General features: G+C 44.8%; 1 protein-coding gene across 7 annotated transcripts in view; it reads left to right on the forward strand.

The window, feature by feature from the left end:
• The first annotated feature begins 767 nt into the window (after positions 1 to 767).
• The window catches only part of NCOA3 (nuclear receptor coactivator 3), a 65,716-nt gene continuing 52,507 nt past the window's right edge, over positions 768 to 13,976 (forward strand). For 4 of the 7 annotated variants that reach the window (XR_010466508.1, XM_021287929.2, XM_065031706.1 and 1 more), the window contains exon 1: positions 768 to 920. The gene's annotated coding sequence lies outside the window, so the exon portion shown is untranslated. Of the gene's footprint in view, positions 921 to 1,235; positions 1,323 to 13,976 lie in introns of those variants that run through there. The other 3 variants (XM_013367067.3, XM_065031703.1, XM_065031704.1) reach the window with 3 other exon arrangements.

The following is a 13,976-nucleotide window of genomic DNA, read 5'->3' on the forward strand; positions in this document are numbered from 1 at the left end:
CAAAGTTTTAAATACTTGTTCTGAAACAGTTTACGAAGACAGCATTTATGCGATGCAAGGGTGGCGCAGGTCGTGTCCGTGAGCCCCCGGCCTTCAGACTGCTGAGCCTTCTGCAGCTGGCGGGCCAGCCGCTGCTCGCGTTTGTTTGAAAACCATCTTTGATACATTCCTGAAGTCGAGAGTAAGTGGAGCCATTTGCGTTCAACTTTTGTCCCAACCTGTTTGTGTTATATTAAACACACGCTTCAGTGTTCTGGGTTTATGTATTGAAATGGAAAAAATGGAGTTTGGTGTAGTGAATATCCCACAACCATTATTTAGCTGGAAGATTCACCTCAGTGTGGTGGTTGAGTGCTGTGTGCAGGGCTAATACCTTCTATTTTAAACCTTTGTGCCTACAAAACGCTCTTTATTCAATATGGTCTTGCCGAGGCGCTGCGGACGGGGCTCTGCGGCCGGTGCTCTGCGGCCGGGGCTCTGCGGCCGGGGGCGCTGTGGCCGGGGGCTCTGCGGCCGGGGCTCTGCGGCCGGGGGCCACGCTGCGGGCGCCCGGCGCAGTGACTCCCGCGGGGCGCCTGCTCGGCCTCCTTCGGGCCCTGCGCGGCCAGCCGCCCGCAGGGCCGGCCGGGCGGGACCGCTCCCCGCTCCGATTGGGCAGAGGCCGCAGGGGCCGCTGGGAGCTGTGGTCAGGCACCCGGGGTCCCGGCGGTACTACACGTGCCGTGATGCTCCGCGCGGGAGGGGCGGGTCCCGTGAGCGCCCGCGCGGGGCCGCACTACAGGTCCCACAGTGCCCCGCGCCGCCCGGCGGCTCCGCTCGGGGAGGCTGTTCCTATTTAAATCTGGGCAGGGAGGAAAATGGCGGCGAGAGGCTGAGCGCGGGGAGACGGAGACGCAGCTGAGCTTTGGCTCCTTTCCCAGGTGAGTGGGGTATGGAGGGAGGAGAGTTCCAGTCTTGTTGCCCTGCTCCTGGCGCCGGGGTGGGACTGGGCTGGGGAGAGGGCGGGCTGCCCCTCGCCGGTGAGGGAGCAGCTCGGGGCTGGCCCTGAGGGGCGGCTCTTGTCTCCCTCTCGCCCCCCTCCCCAATATGGATGTGTGTCCCTGAGGCGGGAGGAAGGGGAGCGCAGAGGGCTGTGTGTGAGGAGAAATCCCGGGGCTGGGATGAGGGGGTTCCCAGGGCAGTGTGTGAACGCCTTTACCTCGTCCTGACCGCTGCAACTTCGGCGCTGAGCGCAGTTAGGAGCGGCATTTCTGAGGCGGCGGCGGGGACCGGCGCGTGCAGCTGGAGCCCTCCGTGCGGCTGTGTGATGCGCATCGAGCGGGGTGAGTTGGGTGGGGGTTCTCCCCGCAGCAGCGGGACCGGGGGTCGCTCTGGCTCTGTGTGGAACCGCCTGGCCCGCTGGTTCTCAGCCTGAGCTCCGCGGCGTGGGGTGAAATCCGTGGGCTGGAATGGCCCCGTCTGCCATTCATCTGGGTCTGTCTGACACTGGGGTGCTTCCGAAGACCGCGTTATCTGCGTTCTCCCTCTGATCCTTCTGTAGTCTCGGTAAGTTCCAGCGGTGACTTCTCTCTCGTAATAAGGAAAGGGATGAGAAATACTGCAAATAAAAGGTTGATTTCCATCCCTCTTATCCGTTTCAGCATCGTAACTGTGCTGTCAAGGGATGGAGATGAGATTTTTTTTTTTTCCTGAGGTCACAAACCACTGTAGGTGTTAATGATTCTGGGGTATAAATGGGGTGAATATGGATGGGAATGTTGCCTGAGGTTGACATAATTCCCAGAGTCCTCTTTGTTTTGTTTTAAAGTTGGTTCTGTTTGTGGTTTCTGCTCCCGCTCTTAAACACAGGTTTTCTTTCACAAGAGCAGCTTTCCCACTTTGTCAGCTCATCCAGTGGACACAGTTTTAAATCAGTCTCTTCTACTGAGGCAGTATCTCCTTCTCTTTAACCTGCTAAGAAAAAAAAAATCTGATTCTGCCTCTAAGTCTTTTATTTAAAAGTTAACAGAAAATGTGTCAAATTCTATCTGAAAAAGCAGGACACAATTGAAGCAAATCTAGAAGTGCAAGAGACAATAATGTCTAGCTATATAATATCTACAATACAGTTAAACCAGACACTTAAAATAAGCTTAAAATCTACGATCACTATTGTAAAAACAAATATTTTCTTGTGAAATATTTCTGACTTATAATGAGCTGCTACACGTGAGACAAAGGTGTGTGTGTTCTAAATATAAATACAAGATAGCTCGATAGTGACAGTAGAACCTGAGTGAAAGCCCCAGCACAGTAGCCTGGCTTTAGCGGAAGCAGACAAAATCGTGGGGGGGGGGGGGGGAGGTTTCATTTTTTTGTGTGTGTGCGTGTTTTTTTCTTCCTTTTTTTTTTTTTTTTTTTTTTTTACCTAAACTGTGCATGATAACATATGGTAATTGTATTTACTGATAGCAGTTTTTTAGTGGGCTGTTTACCTGAATGTTTTTCAGAATTTCATTGAACTGATACTACTACTATTTTTTTTAATTAATATTGATGGATTTGCTGCTGTGATATGAAGCTGGAAGTTGGGGGATAGGGAAGTGATAGCAGACAGAATAAACCAAATATTCAGCCTGGCTTTAAGCACCTTCCCCAATGACTGTGTGCTTTTTCCAGTCTGCTTTTTAGCATGTGAGTTGTGTGGGTTTTGGATTAGTGTGTTTTTTGGTGGTGGTTTCTTATTCTTTATTTGAAATCTTTGATTTATTGACTTGGAAGTTTGCGTTGTCTGCTTATCAATTTTTTGCATAGTATCGTTGAGACAAAATGCAGAGTAGGAAGGAGAAGGAAATCTATTTTACAATAGAACATTATCTTTTGATCGTGGGCTTTTTTTCATTAATAATGGATAAGAAATCATGGGCAAAACCTTCAAGATTAATTTCTGTGCTACAGTTGCATAGAAAAGGGTGGTGTGTGTGTTTTTGGGTTGGTTTGTTTGCTAAGAACCGTGAGAAGGAAAGGGTGTCTCGGTTATATATGTCTGCAAAATCAAGCCATTGGTAGCATGTAAAATGATATTGGACACTACAGTCTGACACTGGAGGCTGCTTCAACTCCTGCATTTAAATGAGCCTCCCTCGAAGAGGTGGTCTTGAATGACTGTATGATACAGGATACTGGGTGTTATGTTCGTGGAACCTTTTTGATTATGAGTATTTAGAAATGTCTTAAATATTCTTCCACATTGTTTAATACTGAAAAATGGAGGTGAAGGGGAGGAGAGGAAAAGCATTCTTTATGCCAAGCATATGAGAGGGTGGTGAAGAATACCTAAACCTGAATGCTGGGGCAGCATGCCTGTGTGCTTTTTCTCTGGCTTGGTCTATTGAGGTATCTAAATGCAGCATGTTACAGAAGAGGTGGTTGTGAAAGAATCCAACTGCTACTGATTTAAATCTGCAGTGGAATATATTTCCACTCTGCGTTTAGATGCTGCATTTAGTTAAGAGAAAGTGCATCAAATCCTTTTTTACCCCATGTCAGTGGGACATATACTTCAGATGGACCCTATTACTTTAATAATACTTTTAATTGGTGACTTTTTAGTTGACAATAAGTTATCAATAAGCTGGTTGTCTTTGAAGTGGAACAAAACAAACATGACTCCAAACTCAGTATCATGTGGGATGTTTAGTCTTTTGTGTGCAGTGTGTGGAATTATTGTTGGTGAGGTTTTATGCTTTTAGGTATAGATACAGATTTTTCTTTTATGTTGTCTAGGGTCAGCCCTATTTCTGACATCATACAAAAGTCAGAAAAAGGCAATTGCTGAAGACAGCATGCTGTTTAAATGAGTGGGACAAGGGAGCAAAGGGCCACCATTGGTTTTACTGCTCATTTTGCTTAGAACCTGGAAGGTCAGGCTTGTTCCAGCCGATGGTGAGCTCAGGGCGCGGGTGAGTTGCCTAGTGCTGAGGCTGGCGCTGCTGTTGCAGTGTGCTGGAAGAACGGAGGTCATAAGGTCAGCTCTACGGGTATCTACCTACATTTAAGTATTCCCTGAGTTAGTGTGCTTTGGAGGGCCGGGGGCAGTAGGTGAGTCGGTGGTTGTGTTTTGTTTTGGTTTTCTTTTTCCATTTTTTTCTTTCTTTTTTTTTTTAATTTGGTTGTGCCCACCACCTGCACTTTGTCACCTTCACTGTTAAATTTGAGGCTGTTCAGGTCAGGTGTAGTTAAACTGTTTGTCAAACATTCTTTGTTAGGTTATGAATCATTGCCCTATTAGAAATTTTATTTTAAAGGCTTCCTTACTATCAAGTGAAGATTGCAAACATGGGTAGTAGCATGACTTGAAGTCTAAAACCAGCTGCATATTGTGGACAAGATTGTTCTAGAAATCTGAAAATGCTGTAAAAGTTCTCCAGAAAATGTGGTGATTGTTAGGTCAGGGCAAGCAATTTTTCATCAAAGTTGTTACACATGTGGCTAAACTACACAGCAGTTTTGCCCTGATTTATCAGGTGCACCTGAAAGTGGGAGAGAAAGGAGAAGAGAGAGGCTCCAGAACAATCTAACTGCCTTACTGCTAGCCATAATGACTAGCACCTGTGTTAGCCTTGGCTGAGCATGAGATTGTGTCACAAAGCCTGGGCACTTTACTGTTTCCACACTTCTGTGCGTGTCAAGATGTGTCAGAGCCATGGGATGAGATAATCTAGTATCACAGGTGTACCCAGAAGACCATTTAGAGGCACATTTTCAAGGTAGGTTTGTATATACAGTTGCATGGAATATTCTGTATGTGACTTCTGAGTTACAAAGATTTTTTCTTTCCTCCTCCTGTTTTTTGCTGCATGGAAGTGAGAAAATCATTTGTCTGCCTTGTCAAAGACAACACTGAAATGGGCTGCATGGCTGAAGATGTTGTTGATATAATGCATTTCTCTTGGGTAGCTGTAGCCTATAACCTTTTTTTTTTCCTTTTCCCCCCCTTGGCAGTGGTAGGAGAGGGACGTGATAGAGCAGAAGTACCTTTTATCTCCCTGGTCTAAGAGGCTACCTAATGTATGGATGAAACTTGCTATTTGGGATTTGCTTTGTTTACTTACAGTCTCCACAGGGCTGTATGCTTCTTCTTGTGAACTTTAGGTGAGGTGGCACAGAAGCAGATACACTGTGTTTTGTGATTCCAGTAGCTTTCTCTCTGTAAATACAAATGGTAAAAATATTTTGTTTTCCTGGAGTATTTTATCATTAGGCCATGCAAACGTGTTTTTGAATTACACTACAAATATCGAAGAATTAAGAATGGACTGTGTTTCTTTAAACAAATACAGTTACTTCTTAAATTGTTTCTAATATAAATCCTTTCTAATGCTGTCTTCAGAGTGGGTTTAACTATAGTTAGAAATACATGCAGAAGAGCAATTAGTGAATGTGGGAAAGGGAAGAAAAAATTATGCTAAGGGAATCCACCTGGACCAGAAAAAAGTAAGCCAAGATCTGTTGTCTAAAGACTATGTGCCAGTTGTCTTTGAAGAAACAACTGGCAGATTAGGTGTTTGCCTGTTGCTTTCAGTCTACCAGTGTAGGCTAAAGCAGATCAGCTTATGTGTTCAAAGCAATAGTCAAAGACTTTCTTGAAAGCTTACCCAGTTCGTTTAATGTTAAGCATTTCTTTTCAGTGCCAGTGTTTGGCTGGGTCGTGTGTGCAACCGAACTGTAATGCAGTACATTATTTTTCCTAAAGCAACTGTACCAAAACTGTTAATTCATTTGTTGCACTCCTTCCAAGTATCGTACAACACTCATTTATCTTTGTAGTTGCTCACCAGCTAGACAAGACTTCAGTGTCACCGTGCTGTGTCTAGGGAAGCGTCTCTCTTCCTGTTACTGAACCAAGCGGCAGGTATAGCTGTGATGATATCATGCAATGCTGTATTAAATTAATGTTTTCTTGGAAGTAAGAGATCACCTTGTTATGATCATAGATGTGCTGAATGTCCTTCCTTCTCTATGCTCATTAACAGGCAATTTTGAACTTTAAAGGAAAAATATCTCTTTCTTCCAATCATACAGTATGCTTTTACAAACAATCTAAATAGTATCAAATACTTGTTGTCTTTACCTAATGAAGAGGGAATGTAAGAGCTTTAAGGCAAAGGATCTGTCATAATGCTTAAGTGAAACTTTTTGATGTGATTATTAGTGGCTTTTCTTCACGATGAAAGCTTTATGTTAAATATGTTGGCTATATCATAACTTTAACTCAGTGCTTTCAGGTAATGCATTAAATATGAACTGTGCTGTCCCTTCTAGGCTTTCATAATATTAAGTTATGCAAAATCAAGTCCCTGAGGAGGAGTTTGTGGTGATTTAAAAAACAAACAAACCCTCCCCAATTCTTTTAAAAGCAACATGGAGATTTTAAACTCTTGTTTTTCTGGAGTCCTGATCTTCCATAACTGTTGTGACAAACTTGAGAACTAGTGTGTATATATTTGGGGTTTTTTTAAAGCTATAACTTTGCTGATAGTGTTCCCAGTCTACCAGATGGCGCAGTACTGAAATCTGTTAGCGATGGATCTGTAAGATCAAGCAGACTTCCCCCTGCCCACCCCGCTTTTCTGAACTGCCCAAAGTGAGCAGGTGAATATATATACTGTTTCCATGAGGACAGTGCAAAGCTGGCTCACTAGCACCAGTTACTGCAAAACTACTGTTGTAGTTCTCTTACACACTGTTTTGGAGACTCATCTATTTAATAAAGACTTGAAAGAACAAGAGCATAATCTTGGGAAGAAATGTGAGAAATAGTTGAAATGTTTCTGATGTTTCACTATGCCAAAGGATGACTAAGCCATGGAATCTTACAGTAGTGATGTGTGGTGGATTGTTGGGCTTTTTTCCCTTCATTTTGCTCATCTGAAAGCCTCTGAATTTTTGTTTTTCGAAGCCTTAAGCACGTTTGTTACTGCTCTGAGCTCTAGCTAAAGCACAAGATGTCAAGTGTTGAAGCATAAGAAGACTAAGCAGCTATTTTGACCTTGCATTGGCAAATGAGTAGTAAACTCTAAGGACGCTATTTTACTGCTTACTTTATATGTAAATGAGTGAAATGTCCTTAACAAGATTTTTAAAGATACAAGACCTCTGGTATATAGATGAGCTCCTTTCTTGACTTGTATAAGTAGTAGTTTACGTTTTTCTTTTAGACCTCTTGAAAGCCTCTTTTAAAATACTGCTGTTGGTCTAGGAAGGAACCTTTCTAGCCTGCATGGATGTAATGTTTTGTTGTTAGTTTCCACTGGCCAAATATTGATGAGCTGAGTAATTTACATATAAATAATGATATGAAGTGAAATCCAACTTCCAGTGCTGATTCAGCATTAAATGTTTGGTTATAAAATCACTTATAAACAGACTTGCTCAAAGTACATCAGTCAGCTGCTGGTTAACTCTTATGTGAATGATCCTGGAAATCAAAAATGTCTTTCAAATGCTTTCTTAGGTAGCATGAATCTGAGGAAATTATTCTACTGGGAAGTCTCTAACAAAATGCAGTCAAGAGTTGTTAGACATGCACACCTAAGAACAGAAAAGACAATAATTTGGTTATGTTGCTCTACATACTTTGTTTTCTCAGTGTTACCTTATGTCTAATACCAGAACGCCTTGCCTCTCGGAAACATCCTGAAATCATAGGGCAGGTAACGGAGCAGAGTGGGCTGGCTGTTGTTGCTGCATGTATTAATGGAAGGGGTAAGCAGAAGGCAGAAGTAAGCTATTTTCTTTTTTTTAAGTGCAACGCATGTTCTCTACAGCAGTAGTTTGAGGAAACTTTTTGTTATTCAGAACAGTCGATCAAGAGGACTGTGTTCTTTCTGCACCACTCTAAAGAACTAGAACCTAAAGCTAAGGTAGCGTTTCCCTGATTTTGCCTAGTGCACTCAAATTGTAATTCTAACACCTCACTGATCGCTGTATGGAGTCTGTTAACATCTTAATGTTGCTGGTTTTGCCAAATACCCGAGTTGTGTTCGTCACGGTCTGTGGAGGCTAGAGAGTCTCAGGAAAAGGCACGCTTCTGTGCTGCTTGCTTTTTGCCGCTGGATGCGTGTATGTAGGTAGCAGCTAACGTAGGCTACTTGGATAAACTTTTCCTAAAACGTTTTAGACAACTGTTGAGAGTGTGCACATAAGTATGTGTGCGCACAATGTTGTGGAAGCGCTGTATTGGTTTTTTGGAAGCTTATGGAAGAAGTGGTTCAAAAAGTAATGTGTTCCTCTTAGTCACTATGATGACTTTAAACTGGTTATCTGTTCTTAGCAACTTACATCTTAAGGAAATAATTTAAAACAAAAATTTGCAACTTATGTTTTTTGCCAGTGACTTGAATAGACTTTTCAGACCTCCTCCCCTATAATAACTCTTTTTCCCCATAAAGGCTGGGCTAAAGAGGTTAGGCAGAAACAGGGAATTGTGGCTCGTGCTGCACTTCGTTTTGTGCTCTGTCCATCTTTGGTGCTGCAATGAACTAAAGCAGACACAGCAGCATCTTTTGCTGTAGCGCTCTCGGTTTTATCCTCTATGGAAGCCGTTTTGATGTTCAGAATGAGGATTTCTGGCTTAACTGATAGATCTCAGCATATGGCCTACTAGAGTACCATGCTTTAGGTAATGCTCTTAGGTATGCAGGGATTTTTAATCCTTTTAACCAGTACTTATAGCAGTTGCTTGGCTCAGTTATAACTATTAAGTACTATAAGAGAGAATCTTTATGTTGTAACTACTTACAAAGGAAGTTTAAAAATATTTGCTCTGAGTCATACTCTGCTGTACTTCTCATTTAAGCATAATTTTATAGTAGACTTTTAAACAAGAAAGTCTAAGAGAACAAATGGATTCAAGACATTTTAAGGGTGTCTCAGTTGTTTGCATACCAGTTCAATGCCATGTGCATTGTTCTTGCTTTGTAAGTAAGTTGTGTTTTATTTGTAAGTTTTAGTTTCCTGTTAAAACTTCTGAATGGCAAATAAGATTTTTAGGCAGTAATTGATAGAATCCTTTCTTAAGCAGTATTTTTAAGTATTTATCTAGCCACAGATAGCTCTAAAGGCAACAACAGCAAGAGTACTTTATCTGCAAAATGTTCTCTTGATTAAAATGGAACAAAACCAGCACCTCCGTTAACCTAGAATGTCCATTTGATCCCTCCTTAAGAGGAAGACAGTTCCGATCAGTGAACAGAAAACTGAAAAATGGCTAGGTTGGTTTTTGAAGAATTTTCTTTTCTACTTGTGGGTTTTCTGTTGCCGCCCCTGGCCTTCTGGTGACACGTGTTCATAGCCCATAAACAAGACTTAGAGAGGTGAGGTGTAGAGCCAGTGCTAGCAAATGCGCCAGGCTTGTATTGGCTGCATTAAAGCCCATAAGAAGGTAGAAGGGGTGGTGAGTGGGACCAGTGAGATGTAAAATAAGTGGAGATGTGAGAAGGCTCAAGGAGAGCCGTCACCTGATAGAGACAGGGTAGCTCGCCTTGCCATCCACTGCATTTTCTGTTCACATGTACAGCTACAGGGCAGCTTTACTCTGAACTGTTTCACCTTCTCTTACCTATCTGTCTGTAGCTGGACCTCAAACAATGTCTATCAAGAGATTAATATATAGTATGATAATATTTCAGATTGGCCTAGCAATGGTTTTGGTATATGAGCAAAGTTTTTTCCTTCCTCCCATGTCTTACCACAGCTTTATATCTATGAAACTTTTGCTTAAACTAAAGATTCCATCTATGCAGAAGTGTAAGGTGGTTTGAGCTGCACGTGACCAAGCTTTTTAAAAGCCTTTTAAAGCAGTGGAAAGTTCCAGGCTTCACAAAAAAATAAAAAAATGAAGTTCTGGTTTAATAACTGCTTTGCAAGAAGAGAGAAATATGAAAAGGAACCGCAGACATTCTGGATGTCAGCCTTCAAAATTTTCCACTATTTCCTTTAATAACATGCAGGCATGCTTATATTGCTGGAATTTCAGTTAGAAGTCTCATTCTGACTGAAACTTCAAGCAACTTGGTAAGCAAATGCTTCCTGAAAATGAAATGTCAAGAAAAAAAGTTCCAACTTGTAAGAATGTGCACAAACCACTTCCATGCTGGATATCAGCTATTGATTCTATTCATCTTGGCTTCAATTTCTTGTTTTACAGTTTGTGTTAACCATTACTATTACTAGCTGATCACTGCTGGGTGGCAATCCATCTTTTATTGCTTCCAATACTAATTCTAGACTAACATTTCCAATAAGGACTGTATGTTACAGAACCCCAGAGTGTCGGGGTTGAAGGGCCCTGGAAGGCTCATCCAGGTCAATCCCCCATGGAGCAGGAACACCCAGATGAGGTTACACAGGAAGGTGTCCAGGGGGTTGGAATGTCTGCACAGAAGGAGACTCCACAACCCCCTGGGCAGCCTGGGCCAGGCTTTGCCACCCTCACCCCCAACAAGTTTCTTCTCCTCTTTCAGTGGAACCTCCTGTGTTCCAGTTTGCACCCATTGCCCCTTGTCCTATCACTGGTTGTCACCGAGAAGAGCCTGGCTCCATCCTCCTGACACTCCCCCTTTAGATATGTGTAAACATGAACGAGTCACCCCTCATTCTCCTCCAGCTCCAGAGCCCCAGCTCCCTCAGCCTTTCCTCACACGGGAGATGCTCCACTCCCTCCAGCATCTTGGTGGCTGCGCTGGACTCTCTCCAGCAGTTCCCTGTCCTGCTGGAACTGAGGGGCCACAGCTGGACACAAGATTCCAGGTGTGGTCTCCCCAGGGCAGAGCAGAGGGGCAGGAGAACCTCTCTGACCTACTGACCACCCCCTTCTAACCCACCCCAGGTACCATTGGCTTCCTGGCCACAAGGGCCCAGTGCTGGCTCATGGTCACCCTGCTGTCCCCAGGACCCCCAGGTCCCTTTCCCCTACGCTGCTCTCTAATAGGTCATTCCCCAACTTACACTGAACCTGGGGTTGTTCCTGCCCAGATTCAAGACTCTACACTTGCCCTTGTGCTGTTTCATTAAATTTCTCCCCCCCCAGCTCTCCAGCCTGTCCAGGTCTCTGATGGCAGCACAGCTTCCAGTGTCACCACTTCTCCTAGCCTGGTGTCACCAGCAAACTCGCTGACAGTCACTCTATTCCCTCGTTCAAGTCATTGATGAATATATTAAATAATCCCGGCCCCAGCACTGCCCCTGAGGCACTGCACTGGGTACAGGCCTCAGCTGGACTCTGCCCATTGACCACGACTCTCTGGCTTCTTCCCTTTAACCAGTTCCCAGTCCACCTCACTCCCCGCTCATCCAGACCGCACTCCCTCAGTTCAGCTGTGAGGGTGCTGTGGAGTCTGTGTCCAATGCCTTACTCAAGTCAAGGTAGACCACATCCACCACTCTGCCGTCATCCATCCATCTTGTTATGTCCTTCAAGCAGTCTTGCCCATGGGATTTCCCCCAGCAATTGCTTGAAAAGGCCGAAGTTTGCCCTGCTAAAGTCCAGGGTTGCAATTCTGCTTGCTATCCTGCTCCTGCCACGTGAGATCCTGAACTCCACCATCTCCTGGTTGCTGCAACCAAGGCAGCCATTAACCTTTACCGCTTCAACCAGACCCTCCTTGTTAGTCAGGATGAGGTCCAGCAGTGCTCCTCTTCTAGTCGGCTCCTCCATGCTTTGCATCAGAAAGTTCTCGTCAAGGCACCGGAGGAACCTCCTGGACTGTGGCTGGTCGGCCAAGTCGTCCTTCCAGCAAACATCAGGGAAGTTAAAATCCCCCACCACACCCAGGGTCTGTGATTGGAAGGCTGCTCTCAGCTGTCTGTAGAGGCCTCATCAATTTCCTCACTGTGATCTGGTGGCCTTTAATAGATGCCCACAATAGCATCACCCTTGCCAGCCTGCCCCTTAACTTTCACCCCCAGACTCTCAACTCGCCCCTCACCCGGGCCTGGACAACACTCAACACATTGTGGTTGCTCTCTCACATAAAGAGCAACTCCACCAGCTCGCCTGGCTGGCCTGTCTCTCCTGACAAGGCCACAGCCACCCACGGCCACATTCCAGTCACGGGTGCTGTCCCACCATGTCTCCGGAATTGCCACCAGGTCACGATCTCCTGCCCTAACACAGGTTTCCAACTCCTCCTGCTTGTTCCCCGTGCTGCACGCATTGGTGTGCAGGCATTTCAGAGAGCGAGCGAGCACACCCATTTCACCCCAGGGGTGTGGGGGGCCTCCCGGCCTTTATCAGCTCTGGAGTGATGCCCCACTGATGCACGCCCAGCTACATCCCCATCCCGCTTCGAGTCTGGTTTAAAGCTCTGCAAAGGAGCCCTGCTGATTCCTGTCCCAGCATCCTTTTGCCCCTGCGAGGTAAACCTTTCCCACGTATCACTGTCTGGACTGGTGTCTTGTAAATCCAGCTGTTATCAAAGAACCCAAAGCCCTGCCTGTAGCACCAGTCTTGTAGCCAATTGTTTACAGACTGATTTTTTTCTATTCCCTCCCATACCATCACCCAAAACTGGGAGGAGGGAAGAGAAAGTCACTTGAGCCCCAGACTCTTTTACCATTCCTCCCAAGGCGTTGAAATCTTTTTTCATCCCCTCAGCCTGCGGGATGCAGGCTCCTCCCCGCCTGTCTGAGGATCAGCAGTGGGGAGGAGGCTGTTGGGTGCACCAGGCTGGGGAGCGTCCTGGTGATGTCCCTGGTCCGGGCTGCAGGCAGACTGCTCCCTTCCCTACGACGAGGGTCAGCTCTGCAGATCGGGCCCTCTGTCCCTCTCAGAAGGGAATTGCCTACTACAGTTACCCTCCTTTCTTTCTTATCTGAGGCGGTCTTGAGGAGTGGGGTCATCTGCCTCTTTCTATGGGACCTCGTAGGTGGTTGTTAAACTAGAAATCTTAATTGTCTTATCTTTGAAATACTGAAGGAAGAAAGACATTAGGAAACATACCCTGTTCTAATCATATTCTTTTATAGAGCAGTTAATTTTAAAACCTATTTATAAAATTACTGTAGCTTCAGGTACGTTGCTGAAAATCAAACTGAAGGGATCTACAGGTTCAACCTCATTTGTCTACCTTGAAGGTCTTTTCTGTTTAAGTTCTTGTTTACTAAAAGACTCCCTGACCTTTCTCTAAGATCTGGAAGACTCTCTAGTTTGGATGTGCCTTGCCTTTCTGTCACTACTGGTATTTATTGTTGACTTATGCTCTTTTGGGTTAGGGCCTAAAGAATCCTTTATATAATAGGTTGAGACGTGTTTTTTGCTTAAATGCTGAGGTGGGAGCTAAGGTGGTATATTGTGCAAGAAGCAAGCAATGTCACAACAAACTGACTTCTTTCCGGTATTAATTGAAAATATAAAACCAGAGCCCTTTAAAGGCATTCCCTGGAATGCTCTTTCCAGGGCAGTGTGCTAGTGCTCCCGCAGCTCTCAAGCCAGGTTAGGGCTGTTGTGCTTCCTTTTTGTTATCGCTCTTCCCCTGCTCTGCAGCTGCGGCCATTGCAGTCAGCAAACAGATGTAATTCAAAATTGTCCATTCCCTCTTTCACACCAACAAAAAGCCTGAACCCCAAACCACACCACTCAGACAACTTGCGGCTGTCAGCTTACTTGTAGCTGCACGAGCACCAGTACTAGCGCAGGGGAACGGGCGGGCTGGGACTGGAGCGGTCGCGGTTGTGTAAAAATATTAACCGGCTGGAGTTCTTGTAAGACTGTGTGCCTGAAACAAACGCGTTATAGAAGAGACTCAAGTGGTACCTGGGTGTAGGAGAGATTCGTCACCCTTTGTCTGCCCTGGGACTGTAAGCAGAAGGAGATGGTGGAGTTACTGATTACATATTATTACTGGTACTTCCTTACCTGTTATATCTGCATTGGAAAACTGATTTCACTTGAGGCAATAGGGCTTACGTAGGTATATTGAGTGCTGTTCTGAAAA

This window comes from Columba livia, chromosome 16 (assembly GCF_036013475.1).
Source record: "Columba livia isolate bColLiv1 breed racing homer chromosome 16, bColLiv1.pat.W.v2, whole genome shotgun sequence".
NCBI classification, from domain to species: domain Eukaryota; kingdom Metazoa; phylum Chordata; class Aves; order Columbiformes; family Columbidae; genus Columba; species Columba livia.